This window comes from Lemur catta, chromosome 18 (assembly GCF_020740605.2).
Source record: "Lemur catta isolate mLemCat1 chromosome 18, mLemCat1.pri, whole genome shotgun sequence".
Lineage (NCBI taxonomy): Eukaryota > Metazoa > Chordata > Mammalia > Primates > Lemuridae > Lemur > Lemur catta.
This window is the reverse complement of record NC_059145.1, coordinates 48,924,503-48,936,966: the sequence shown is the minus strand read 5'-3', so window position 1 is coordinate 48,936,966 and position 12,464 is coordinate 48,924,503. Positions and strand designations below refer to the sequence as shown.

The 12,464-nt window shown below is 53.2% G+C and overlaps 1 protein-coding gene across 1 annotated transcript in view; it reads right to left on the bottom strand.

The window, feature by feature from the left end:
• The window catches only part of DIP2C (disco interacting protein 2 homolog C), a 169,788-nt gene that overhangs the window by 80,834 nt on the left and 76,490 nt on the right, over positions 1–12,464 (bottom strand). The gene's annotated exons all lie outside the window — the stretch shown is intronic.

Sequence of the window (12,464 nt, the reverse complement as noted above, 5' to 3'; positions counted from 1 at the left end):
CACGTTACACCCAAGTCCTTGGCGAAACGCATGTCTGTTTCTGGGCCCTTCTCGCTTGGTTTTGACTAAAGGGGTCCACAATCGGGTCCCCAACATCCTGCCCACGTGAGCTACACAGGAGCCCCCCAGCTGCCGGGGCTTGTAACGTAACCAGATCGTGCCCGTCTGGGCTGGGACGGCGGCCGGCACCAGCACCAACTGGCATCTCCCCTGAACCAGGTACTTCTCGTCACAAGTGTCAGTCACGAGGAACGTAAACTGCTGTGGCATTTCTGAAAAACAAGCGACTGGGACCGAGGGAGACATCAGGTGAGACACGAGCACGTGGGACCTACACAAACCCAGCAGTAAGAAAGGAGCTTATGGCTCAGCCAGGAACCAAAGGCCACAGCCAAAGGCTCACACGAGGAGGCGGGGAGGTCACGGTACGTTCACATCCCCCGAGTGCCAAAGCCACCAGGTGTGGGGGACACAGGGACCTTGTTAACACATGACAGCATCTTCCAAGTACAAGCTCCAACAAGCACAGAACACCGATTCCACCCTCGGATCTTCCTGGAATCTGTTAAATCTTTGTCTAAAATTCTGATCAAACCATCATTCCTAGAAGAGCTGTAAATTCAAGATTCAATGGAAATACAGCAAACGAATACAAGTTGGTAAATTTGCTTTTGCTCATGGCGTAGGTCACTGTGGCGTGTGCACACGCCTGCCTCCCCCACGACCCCGGCCGGCGTTTAAACACGGAGCCGTGGGTGACAGAAACCGAGTGAGCATCTGCCGTCACCTGCCGAGCGGTTCTGGTGCTAAGCGTGTGTCAGGCAGGCGTGACACCCTGTTTGCTTCGCAGGATCCCACGATAAAGCCCCCACCCCGGCAAGCCCCGCCTCATCTCACATTTAGTTCTACACCCAAAGTTCAGCTCAGGTTTTATTACTTTCTCGACTGAGCACTTAGCGTGGTGGGGGTGGGGTTCCATCTCCCGCTGCGCCCGTCCCGGGACCGGCCCTGCCCACGAGACCCCCAGGCCCGGTGCTCCCACAGCACAGACTCTGCCCAGACCTCGCGGCGACAACGCGGCTCTCGACGCCAGGACAGCGGCTCACGGCTCATTTCTGCAGCGCTCAGACCCGCGAGGCTGAGCCTCACAGCCAGACGGGGAGGCCTTCGTGGGAGGCACGAGGTCGTGCGGAACCGAGTTCCAACCCAGGCCTCGCAGGGCTGCGAACTCACACAAGCTGACGAGGAGCACAAATGCCTCCCCGGCACTCGATGACAGACAGAGCGGCTCCGGCAGGGCACACGCAGGGGACTGTTCTCTGTTCAGACACCTGGTGGGGCAGGGAGCGGGACCCCACAGCGAGCCTGTCACCAAAGCGCGTACGCAGATGCGTGTTTCCCGCAAGGACCCGACGTCGTGGCCGGAGACTGGGTTCACCCAGGCCCCTGGGCATCGGAGCTAAAAATACCCTTGTGCTACTGTTGCTTTTTTATGGAGAAAGTCGGGTTATTTTTAACTCTAGAACCACTTCAGCGTCTGGTGGACAGAAGCCCAGCAGGTTTCCACGATGGACTCTCCCTGGGAATTTGTACCAGCGAACCTTCTAACGGGGGCTTGCACGCTCCAGCCTTTATGTTGAAGCGGCCACCGATTTCTTTTGTGCTAACAAAGGCAGGAATGACACAGGAGACAGGCAGGTGGGTGGGTGAGTAGCAGAGGGACAGGAGCCAGCTGCCACTGTCCCCCTCCAGGACACCCGGACCCAAGACAGGACCCCGCCATCCCCATGGCAATGCGCAGGCTCTGAAGCACAACCGGCCACCCCTGTCCTCCCCTGGGTCCGCGGCAGGCGCCGTCTTCAGCATGAAACGAGGTAAACGAAGGCGCCAGGGCTGAGGGCAGGAGAGACCGCGTGTCACAGTCCCGGGTGAGGTTCGTCTCCCCGTCACCCCACCAGGCAGGGACACCGAGGCCTGCAAGGGTGGCGTCAGCCAAGCAGCACAAGAGCTGCCCAGACGCCGAGTCTGAGGAATTTCGCTCCTGACAAAGTGGCTGCGGAGGTTAAAAGACACGAACCACGGGGTCCGCGAGTGTTTTCCACACAACATTCCAAGCAGCATGTTCTCCGTGCTCCGACACGCGAGACACCTGTTTGTTTAGTTCCCTTTTCACGTCAGGAATGAGACAGTGTCATGGGAAAGCAAGTGTAGACCTTGTGACCTCAGTGAGGAGAAAGTAATTATCTTGCAAAACCCTTCCCGCGTCATGAAAAATGCCACCGGCAATTATCACTCTCAAAGCATTTCCTTAAGACTTAAAATTTCAGTAGACATTAAAATCGTCACGTGTTCTGTTGCAAAGGAAAGAGATTTATAAACAAGTCATAAATTTAAAGTGAAAATGCTCTGCCAGCAAGAATATACTTTTTGTGGGATGTGAAAACTATATGAAATTAAAATTTTGGTGATTCTAAATGTTTTCTTGGAACACAGCCATGTCCATTTATTATGTGTTGCCTATGGCTGCTTTAGAGCTACAGCAGTAGCGTAGTTCTGACAAAAGCCATATAACCTACAAAGACTAAAATATTTACTATCTGCTCCTGTGTCGAAAAAGTTTGCAGGCGAGGCACGGTGCCACCACCCCAAGGCCGACGCGGAGACGGAGAACTCTTTTCTCTCGCCAAGCGGAAGAATCCTTTTCTCTAATCACATCGCGGAGTCCGACTTTCAGGGCAAAACCCGATTCTCAGCAAAGGGAAAAAGTGTCGCCGGGAAACGCAAAGAGAAGACGACAGAGATCCCCCCCTTCCCGGCCTCGGCCCGAGTCGGCCAACCCGGACCCAAGCGGGTTAGTGCAGAGCCGGCTGCGACGTGGGGACCCGGGAGCCACGGGGTCCTCGGGGACCAGACGCGAGAGCCGCGGAGCTGCGTCCACGGCAGGGATTGTCTCTGCTTGACAGTGACAGTCTCCGCGCTGCGGCAGGAGCCGGCGCAACGGATGCTCCGTGTGACAAGCCATGGCTTCACGTTTGGAGTCGCCGGGCTGTCAGGAGCCTCCGTGACTCTGTCCCCCCCCCCCATCCCGCTGCTGTCCGAGGCGCGGGGAGCCGGGGCTGGTTTCTCCCCTCGAGATGAGCTTGCGCTTCCCCGGACAGAGCCGGCCTGGGCAGCTCCCGTGCACACCGCGGGGGGGGGGAACGACAGGTAGGTGCCCCCCCCACCCCTCGCCCTGGAAGCTGAGTGGACCCGGAGCTCCGGACAGGGCATCCTCATTGATGAAACACAGGCAGCAGCACCTGCGTCCCTCCACCGAGGCCAAAGAGATCAAACACGGAGCGTGGAACGTTTCAAAGCACTAAGCACGCAAGAAAATGTGTAAAATTTCCAACAAGCATTTCTTCAATGCCTGTTACGTGTTCAGGCCTGCGAGAACCTGGACGAGAAGATTTGTCGCACAGACCTGCCCAGCAACGCGGGGACCGAGGGGCAGGCGCTGCGGGAATGCAGACCCCCCACCCCCGAGACCCCGTCTCTCCCTCCCACCGCCTCTGGGTCCCCGAGAGAGGCTCACGGCTCCAGCCCGCAGGCTCCGGCCACGGCGACCGCCCACAAAACGCAAACGTGGTCCCGTGACCCCTGCACCCGCGACACGCCAAGCGCTTCCCCCTGCTTTTGGGACTGAGAACGAGCCCCCAGCAGCCCCCCAAGCCCCCCGGACGCGGCCGCCCCCAACAACTCGGCTCCCCGCCTGGACCGCGCGGGCGAGCTGAGCCACTAGTGGCATTCGCTGAATCCTGCCAGCTAATTAGTCAAAAACAAGATTTCATAAATGCCTGTTAAGTCTCTTTCCGCGGTGTGATCTGCCGGCGCCCCTCCCGCCGCGGGGGCCGCGACCTGCGCCCAGGACGGTTCCGCGTCCGCGGACGGATCCCGGCCACCCGTCCGCACGCGCGGAACCGGCGCTGAAAACCGCAGCCGAGGTCTTCATCCCCCTTACAACTTCCGTGATTCCTTCTAAGCGGTGCTGAAGACGGACCACAGGACGGACGCGGCAGTCCCAGCCCCTCTGGGGTCGTCACCGGCAGTGCGAACGGCCGCGTCCCCGCGAGTGTCGCCGTGGAGAGGAAGCTGCACCCGCCCCTCCGCCTGACGGCGACCCCCGTGCTGGCTGAGACGTCTCCAAGCACCTGACCCCGCCACGGGGGTGGGCAGCGAAGGGGCCAACCCCAAGCTGACCAGCTCTTGCTCGGGTGGGATTTTAGGGCACACAGGGCCCTTGAGAGTCAGCGGAGACCCAGGGAATGGAAGTGGGGGCCCCTCTGCGCTCTGCATCCCCATAAGCTGGGGGGCCCCCTGGGCAGCACGGACACCCCCACGCACAGCCCCTCCCCGCAGGCAGCGTCGGGTCAAAGGTGGGCTCCCTGCGCCCCACCTGCCAGAGCAGGCCCCCACCCCCCCACCCCGAGGCAGCTCCGGGATTCTTACAGCAAAGAATCAACGCATCTCCGCAGTCTACGTGCGCGCACGCGTGCTCAGGGTTTTTACGTTTACCAAGTAACGGGCATTGGCACCGCATATCCAATCATAGAAGGAAGATAACATGATCAGAGAATGGGGGGGAACTTCTTTCGTTTCAAATAAGGAAAAGATCAATAACCAAAGCCTACATCAAAGTGCAAAAATAGCTTGAAAACTGCGGTCCTGTTGCAAAGTCCCCTGCAGAGCGATGCGGTTCAGATAAGCAAGGAGACCAGAGTAGGAAGCACAAGTGAAAGTTGAACTACGTTTAATCCGACACAAAGCACTCAGCCTTCACTCGGAACACTCATCACACGCCCGCCGCACACCGGACACGTCGTGGGCACCGGGCAGTAACAGAACACGCAACACGGAGACTCTGCACCCTCGTGGGACTGACACCCACGTTCCCCACGTCACCAGTTCACACCGTCGACACGCCACGCACCTGCCTCCCGGATGAGTATAGGGACTGTCACTTACTCAGCAAGGCACGGACGGGGAAATTATGAAGCAACGGCTGGAAATAAACCCGCATGGATTTTCATCTTGATCAGTCACTAGAAGAGATTTGGATGAACTACATAAAACCACCATGTGCTCCCAAAGGAAAATAAAAAACATTTTCAAGGAACAAAACCAAAAATCAAAATTTGTGGAATGCAGCCAAAATCGTGTTTGGAAGTAAGCTTATTGCATGAAAGGTTTATATCTAATAGAAAGTCTCACAACTTTCTCTGCTCACGAAGTTGCAGACGCTCTCAAATCTTCATGATCGCGCTGCACACGCACAGGTGTTTCCGAGACCCGGCGCTGGGGACAGAAGCAGCCCCTGCCCGACCCGCAGCCAGGCCGTGGCGCAGCGGCCACCGGGCGGCGCTGGAGAGCAGCAAGCACCTGAGCCCGTCCGTGGCGAGGTCGCCGTGTGTGTGTCCTGTGGCTGCAGCCACTAACACCGCCACGGGCCCTAGGGAGCTTCACTGCCACGGGACGCTCCACGCACACACGTGTGGCATCTGTCACATCCCAGCTACAACCTCTCGGCCACTGAGCTGACCTCGCAGGGCTTGGTGGATTGACAGTTACCTGTGATAAAGTCAGGCCCTCATGGTTTTAAAGGAAAACATCTGCTGCCAAACAACGTTAGTAATAGATTCAATGTAAAGTGACCAACAGTACTGCTTTCAAACCAACGAGCTTTATCCTACAATGCTGTTTAAACACAGAGGAGTATAAAGAGAAAAAGCGCAGGGCATTTGCCTAAAAAATAAAAACCACACCTCCTCCAGGCTCTTAACTTTCCCCATTTCATGCACACTCAGAAGGACAGATCCCTTAGTGGAGTGTGGTGGAGGGTGGGCAGGGGGGCTGCGGTGCCAACCCAGCCTCCCACCCCGCGGGTCACCTGGTCCCAGGTGTTCGAGGGCTCCAGCCGCCGCTACCTGGTCAGCAGTCGGGGCATCACTGGCAGCCGCCGCCCACCCCAGGGAGTGTCACACTGAAGGCAGCAGGGGACATACAGATACAGACACACACAACTGCTTTAAAAATTACAAAATGTAAGACATATTTAAGGACTTACTCGTTATTAGGTTTTTAAACTGTAAGAACAATTAAACCAGGTTTTAACATCCACGGTGTGAGTTTGTCTTAGTCCGTGTGCCTTCAAGCTGCAGGTGCTACCGGTCCCGCCCACGGAGCAGGACAGCAGGTTCCGTGGTGGCCCTGGGCTTCCCGGCCCTGCGGGACAGCACAGTCACCCACCCGGCGCCCAGCAGGACGTGGGACACGTTGGGACACCCCAGACTGCTTCTCCCCCAGTGCTCAGAAAACGCTCTTAGTGGGTCCTTCGCATCCTCGTACTCGGGACTCTAAGTGCCAGCATTTCAGACCCCGGCGCCGCCGGGAGCATTTCTCCAAGCGAGGAAGTGAGGACGTGAGATTCCAGCGCGGCGATGACCTCATTCCCGTAGCTAAGCAACCACAGCAGTAGCAAAAACCAAAAGGGTTTTAACATCTTCATTTATAGACAACCTGAATACAATTTAATTTTTTCACATCCACATTCTTACCATTTCTCCCTGGTAAAGCACGGAAATACTCATTTTAAAAGAAACAAGGTGTTCCATAATTTTAACATTTAGCATTATCACTAGTGAGCAGAAGTTAGCCCCCAAACACAAGGTAATCTTGTTCTGACGTTCATAAATGGATAGTCACATAGCGAAATATCATTTAATGGAAAGGAATGTTTCATTTCAGGTTTCTGATCTGACAAAAAGGATTTCAGGCAAAGAGATAAACACTAATTATGTAACTATACAAAACGCCTCAGGAAAAAATTAAATGATGTAATCCAATTAGTTCTTGAAAGTATTATAAATGCAGCTGAATTATAGCAGTAATTTGTCCCTAATTCAAATTATCACAAGTCTTTTCATAAAGGATAACCGTAAATGGATATAAAGTGCAAAGCAGAAGAGTCATTATAGCATTTGGGTAGTTTTTTGGCTGATATTTTTAACATATGCAGTTATTATTTACACTCGGCTGAAGTGTATCCCACTTCTCCTAAGTTCATCAAGACTGAGTTTCAAACGCAGGCTGATTTTTGGCCTGTGAAGGCAGCTTTAAAAAATGTCAAGTTATTTAAACATAAAAATGTAGCCCTCAAAAAAGCTATGAGCACCGTCCAAGGATGGAGGGGCTGTCATCTGATTTGCATTAGACAAAGTTTCTCTCTTCTCTGAACACCACGGAAAACATTCCCCATGGACAGAAACTCATTCCTGGGATCCCCTGAACGCTGGACTCACAAAACCAACGTGGCACAAACATGGGGTTCAGCAAAGAGCTGCGCTGTGAGAACTTGCTTATGATCAGAACCAGATCCCTTGATTGGGGGCAGGGAGGGGGTCTTGGGATCATCCAGCCCGGTGGGGGCAGGGGAGAGGCTTCCACTTCTGTGACACAAGACCAGGTGGGTTATCCAGACCCTTGAGGTAGGACACTCCGCTCCCCTGTCCCTTGTCCCCCTGCTGCAGCCTGACAGTGGGGGCTGGGGGAGGGACAAGGAATAATAACACTGAGCTCAAAACAACCACAATAAAGCATTATATTTTCCCTAAGATGTGCATATATTTGCCAAAAATTATTAGAGATTAATTTAAGGTCGGGGAAGAAAAAGAAAATCAGAAATGAATTTTAAATTATTCCTGCTTCCATACCCACCCCGGCTCCTGAGAGTAAGGACTCTTCCATAGAGACGAATGTCCCAATTTACAGAGTTCGGGATTTCTACAGGAAGAGACAACTTCTCCCCAGGAAATGTTAGCTCTGTCTGACTCCCGGGGCCACTGGGGGTCCTCGTGTCACCTGCTGTTCAGTCTCCGCCCCCACCCGACTCCCGGCCCCAACACCGGAGCTCGTGGAGGCTGGAAACCCTGGTGTTTGCTTCTGCCACCATCAGCTGTGAATATCAGCTCCCCAACCTCCACTTTGGGGCAAATAAGTAGAAAACTGAGAAACTGCAAAACCTTTACGCTTTAGCCATTTTGAATAACACAGAATATTAATTCCACTCCCACGGTTTAATTCATAGCCTACATCTGCATGTTAAAGGAAATGAGTGTTTTATATATTTTTTGATCAATATTTATTTATAGGGTACGCACTCTTGACTACATTTAGCTGTGATAACATTTGAAGCAGAAAGTTTTAAACTCAGTGAATTCAGGCATCACTCAAAACTTGGGCCCTCTGATACCTATTCATTATATGAAAACTCTACAAATGGACATCACAAAAATCAAGAAAGGTTTAATATAAATTCTAGAGCTTTAAATATTTCCACAAACGTATCGTGTATACTCCTACATTTGAGCTTCAGCATTTTCACGAATCTTTGAACCCAAATTCCCTGTTTAATTTTGGTAACTATAGATAAGTAAATATCCACGTATGATTTTAAAGTTAACGAAACATCGGCACTTAAAAATAAGTGAATTTGATTCCAGGCACTGAAGAACGGTATGTGAGAGTCTCATCCGTGCACCTGAAGATGAAACTGCGCTGGAGCCCAGCGCACGGGTAAGAGAAGCACCCGGAACACAAGGGTTTGCGAATGGGCTTTTGTTTCTGTGGCCCCAAGAGCTCAGCCCCACGGCTCTGAGTCAGGGACAGCCCAGAGTGCCCGGCTGTGGCGGGAGCCGGCGGCCCCAAATCTCCCCCTGCCTGGTCCCATCTGCCCCCACGGCCTCAGTCTGGGACAGCCCTGCGCTCGCCGGCTGTGACCGTGACGTCACTCCACCTGCAAGGTGACACTCTAGGTGGCCCTGCCAGCTCTCAAGCTCACGGATTCTGTAATTAACTTCCAGTGAGTTACTTAACGCCAAGGTTTAAATTTTTAATTATTTAGACATGTATATTTTAACAGGAAAACCCTGAACAAAGCACGGCCCCGTCCACACAGATTTCACCTGGCGAGTGTGATGGTTTTTCTCCTTTTCTGTCTCACGTAGACGTTCTCAGAGCAGTTTTAGGTTCGCGGCAGAGCTGAGAGGAAGCAGCGGGGTCCCCGTGCACCCCGACCCCACAGGCTCCTGCTGTCCACATCCCCCCAGAGCGGGCGTTTGTGAGAACATCACCCAGACCGACGGGTTACATCAGGTTCGCTCCCGGTGTGTGTCCTCGGGGTTTGGACAAACACACGACACGTGTCCACCGTCACAGCTAACGGTCTCGCGGCCTGAAGACCCCTGTGCTCTGCCAGTTTGCCCCCCCCCCCCATGACCTGCTCACTGTCCCCACGGCTCTGCCTCGGCCAGCACAGCACAGAGCTGGGACCACGCAGCGAGCAGCCTTGTCACAGTGGCTTTCTCCACTCGGTGACGTGGGGAGGTGTGTTGTGTCCAGGTCATCTGCCCACTTTCCAGTCGGGTTGTTTTCCTATTAATTTTGAGTCCTTCCTGCGTTTGGGGTACGGCCCTTCAGCAGACGTGTCTTCTGCAAATACTTCTTCCCAGTCTGTGGCTCATCCACTCACCTTCCTGAGGCACCACGTGTTTGTTTATTAAAAGCATCTTCACACGGAGGACACGCTCCCCAGCCCAGCACGGCTCCCTCATGCTGACCCCCCCACTTCCCGGGGCTTGCTGACCCTGACCCCATGGGGTCGTTCCCTCGAGTCCCCGGCAAGTTTCTAGTGAAGGAAGCTTAACAGCAAAAGGGCTTCCAGCCCGGAAGGAGCAGACGGATGCCAGAGGCAGAGCGTGAGGGCTGCCGGCATCGTCCCGCACCCCAACGAAGCAGCGACCTTGGCCACGTGCAGGGAGCCAGGCCCAGCCTGCATCGCGGCCCAGAGCTCCGTGTGCACCTGGCAAGACGCCGACAGGTGAGGCTCAGGGACCTGCAGGTTCTGTTATCCAAGAAACCAAAGGGCAACACTTGGAATGAGAAAGCAGTAATTGCTTTGAGTTATTTGCATGGTTGTTTTTGTTCTTAACGAGCCCTGTGGGCTTATGCCAGGACCTTTTAGCCTAGACCTAAAAATTCCTAGCCCGGGAAACCCTAACAGCAACAATTTTAGGAAGCTAAAGGGTGGAGCCAGGGGACCCCATGGAGCTTTCAGGGCTGGGGCTTCCCGAGGGACGGGACGGCCTGTCCACAGCTCCACGGTTCTCACACCGAACTGTGGCTAGAAGTTTAGGAAATTAAATACATATAACATGGAAAATAGACCATCGATAAGATTTCAAATGTGAGTCACTAGGAGATCTCAGAAGCAAACCACTATTCTCAAATTCTATTCAAAACTTGAAAGTTTAAATACTCACAAAATAAAGTTCTCTAAAGTGTCAGCACTTTATTTCAAAAACAAAGGATATACCGCACTCTTTCCCTCTCTAAATTTCTATTTTAAATAGTCACTTTTACTTAGAAATTCTATAACTTGCTAACTTGAAGATCTCCAACAGTAACAATAGCTAATTAGTTCAAGCATTAGTGAGTTCACTTAAAACCACTGAGTGGGAGACACGGTGTCTGTTCCTTCATTCAGGAGTAAGAAGGTCCCCAAAGCACCCCACACGGTACAGGCGTGACGTTTAAAGACAGAATCACATTCTCAAGGTCAGAAGACCAAGCATGAACCCAGCGTATCCGAATCTGAACCAGGTCACTCTGCACCACCCTCATATTTAAAATGTTTCACGTGTCTGATTTGGGAGAATAAACATGACACCCTCAAAGATGACAAATCTACAACGCAGGAAGCGTCCTTGACAAGACAGGGTGGGCCTCTAAAACCCACAGGAGACATCTCTGTGATAAATCACCTTTTATCAAATGGAAAACTCACTGAACTTTGTCACATTTTCATTTTATATTTTTCAGAATTCCTAAAGCCCCTAAAACCTCGCGTCGAGATGGGATTTGGCTTGGGCAGGCTGCTAGTCGCACGCAGGTTTGCCCAGAGCTATCCAGAGTGTGGTTTCGACAGACATTCCTACAAATGCAGATGGAATCTCTCGGGACCAGCCAGCCTGTCCCGGGATGAAAACACACACCTGGGAGGGACAACAGTGGACACGTATTAATTGCTGCACAAACGCCCCTCCTGGAGCGGAGACCGCCCTGCCTTGGGGTCACAAGTGTCTCGGTTGGGGCAGGTCCTCCCTGTCCACGTAAGGGACCTTCGTAACCTTTTAAAGGGTCCTTGTGAACAAAGAAGGATGCTCACGTGCCAAGACGTGGCTCCTGCCACCCACACCAGCCTCTCCCCCTGCGCCAGGGAAGCCCCGACACAAGAGTGACCGTGACCCACTCTCCACGTCTGTGCCCCGCGCAGTTTGGCTCACGGCACCCCAGGACACGGCTGTCCCCCCATTTAACCAGGTTTGCTGTTTCTCCCGAGAGCCTGACAAGTGCAGAGGCTGGAGGGGGACACGGAGACCCCAAGGGGGTGCCCACCGCTCCCGATACGCCAGGCTCTGGTGGGTCCCCCGGCTGTGGACCCCTCCCTGGGTGTTTCCAGACTGCGCGTCCCCTGTGGATGGCAAACGCCTGCCGAAGACCTTCTCCACGCAGTGGGGCCGCAGGGCCGGACTCTCCCAGCCCAGCCTGGGGGGATCGTTCAGGGGCCTCAGAGCCGAGGGGGCCGGGCCTGCGCCCCCCCAACCCGAGTGGACGTGGCATCAGCCCGTCCTCGCCCCGGGTAAGTGTGAGAACCTCAGGTTACCAGAAAGGGATATAAACATTGTAAGGCTCTTACTGATAATCAAAATTTTTAAGATGATAATTGTACCCGTTATAATCATACCACCAAAATTCTAAATTCTATCAAAAGCCACGTCAACACATGCACTGGGTAGTGTGATTTTGAAAAGTTTGCTAATTAGAGATGTACAAAGTAGATCACTGTTAATTTAAATTTACATGATTACTAAGACAGAAAACTGCTGCGTGTTTATCTGCTGTTACCTCCACTCACACTTAACCAATTGGAATCAGCCCCCCATGTACACTGTCCACACTGACCCTTCTATCTTTGCTGCATGAGATTCCAAATGCTGTTCCGCTTGTGCACCTGGCCCTCCCTACCCACAGGTTCCACAGCCTAGATTCGCCCAACCGTGGATCAAAAGTGTTTGGAAGAACATTGTGTCTGTACCGAACATGTACAGGATTTTATTATTCACCCAACAGCACAGCTCAACAACTTTCGCATAGCGTTTACACGGTAGCATCAGTAACCCAGAGGTGATTTAAAGCCTATGGGAAGCCGTGTGCAGGCTACACGCAAATACCACATCATTTCGTATCAGGGACTTGGGCTTCTCTGGGTCTTAGTGTCCGTGGGAGGTCGTGGAAATAAACCCCCCGGACGCTGCGGGACGACTGTCATTGAAAATTCTGGTTTTTAAAAGTTTTTGTGTAACAAATCT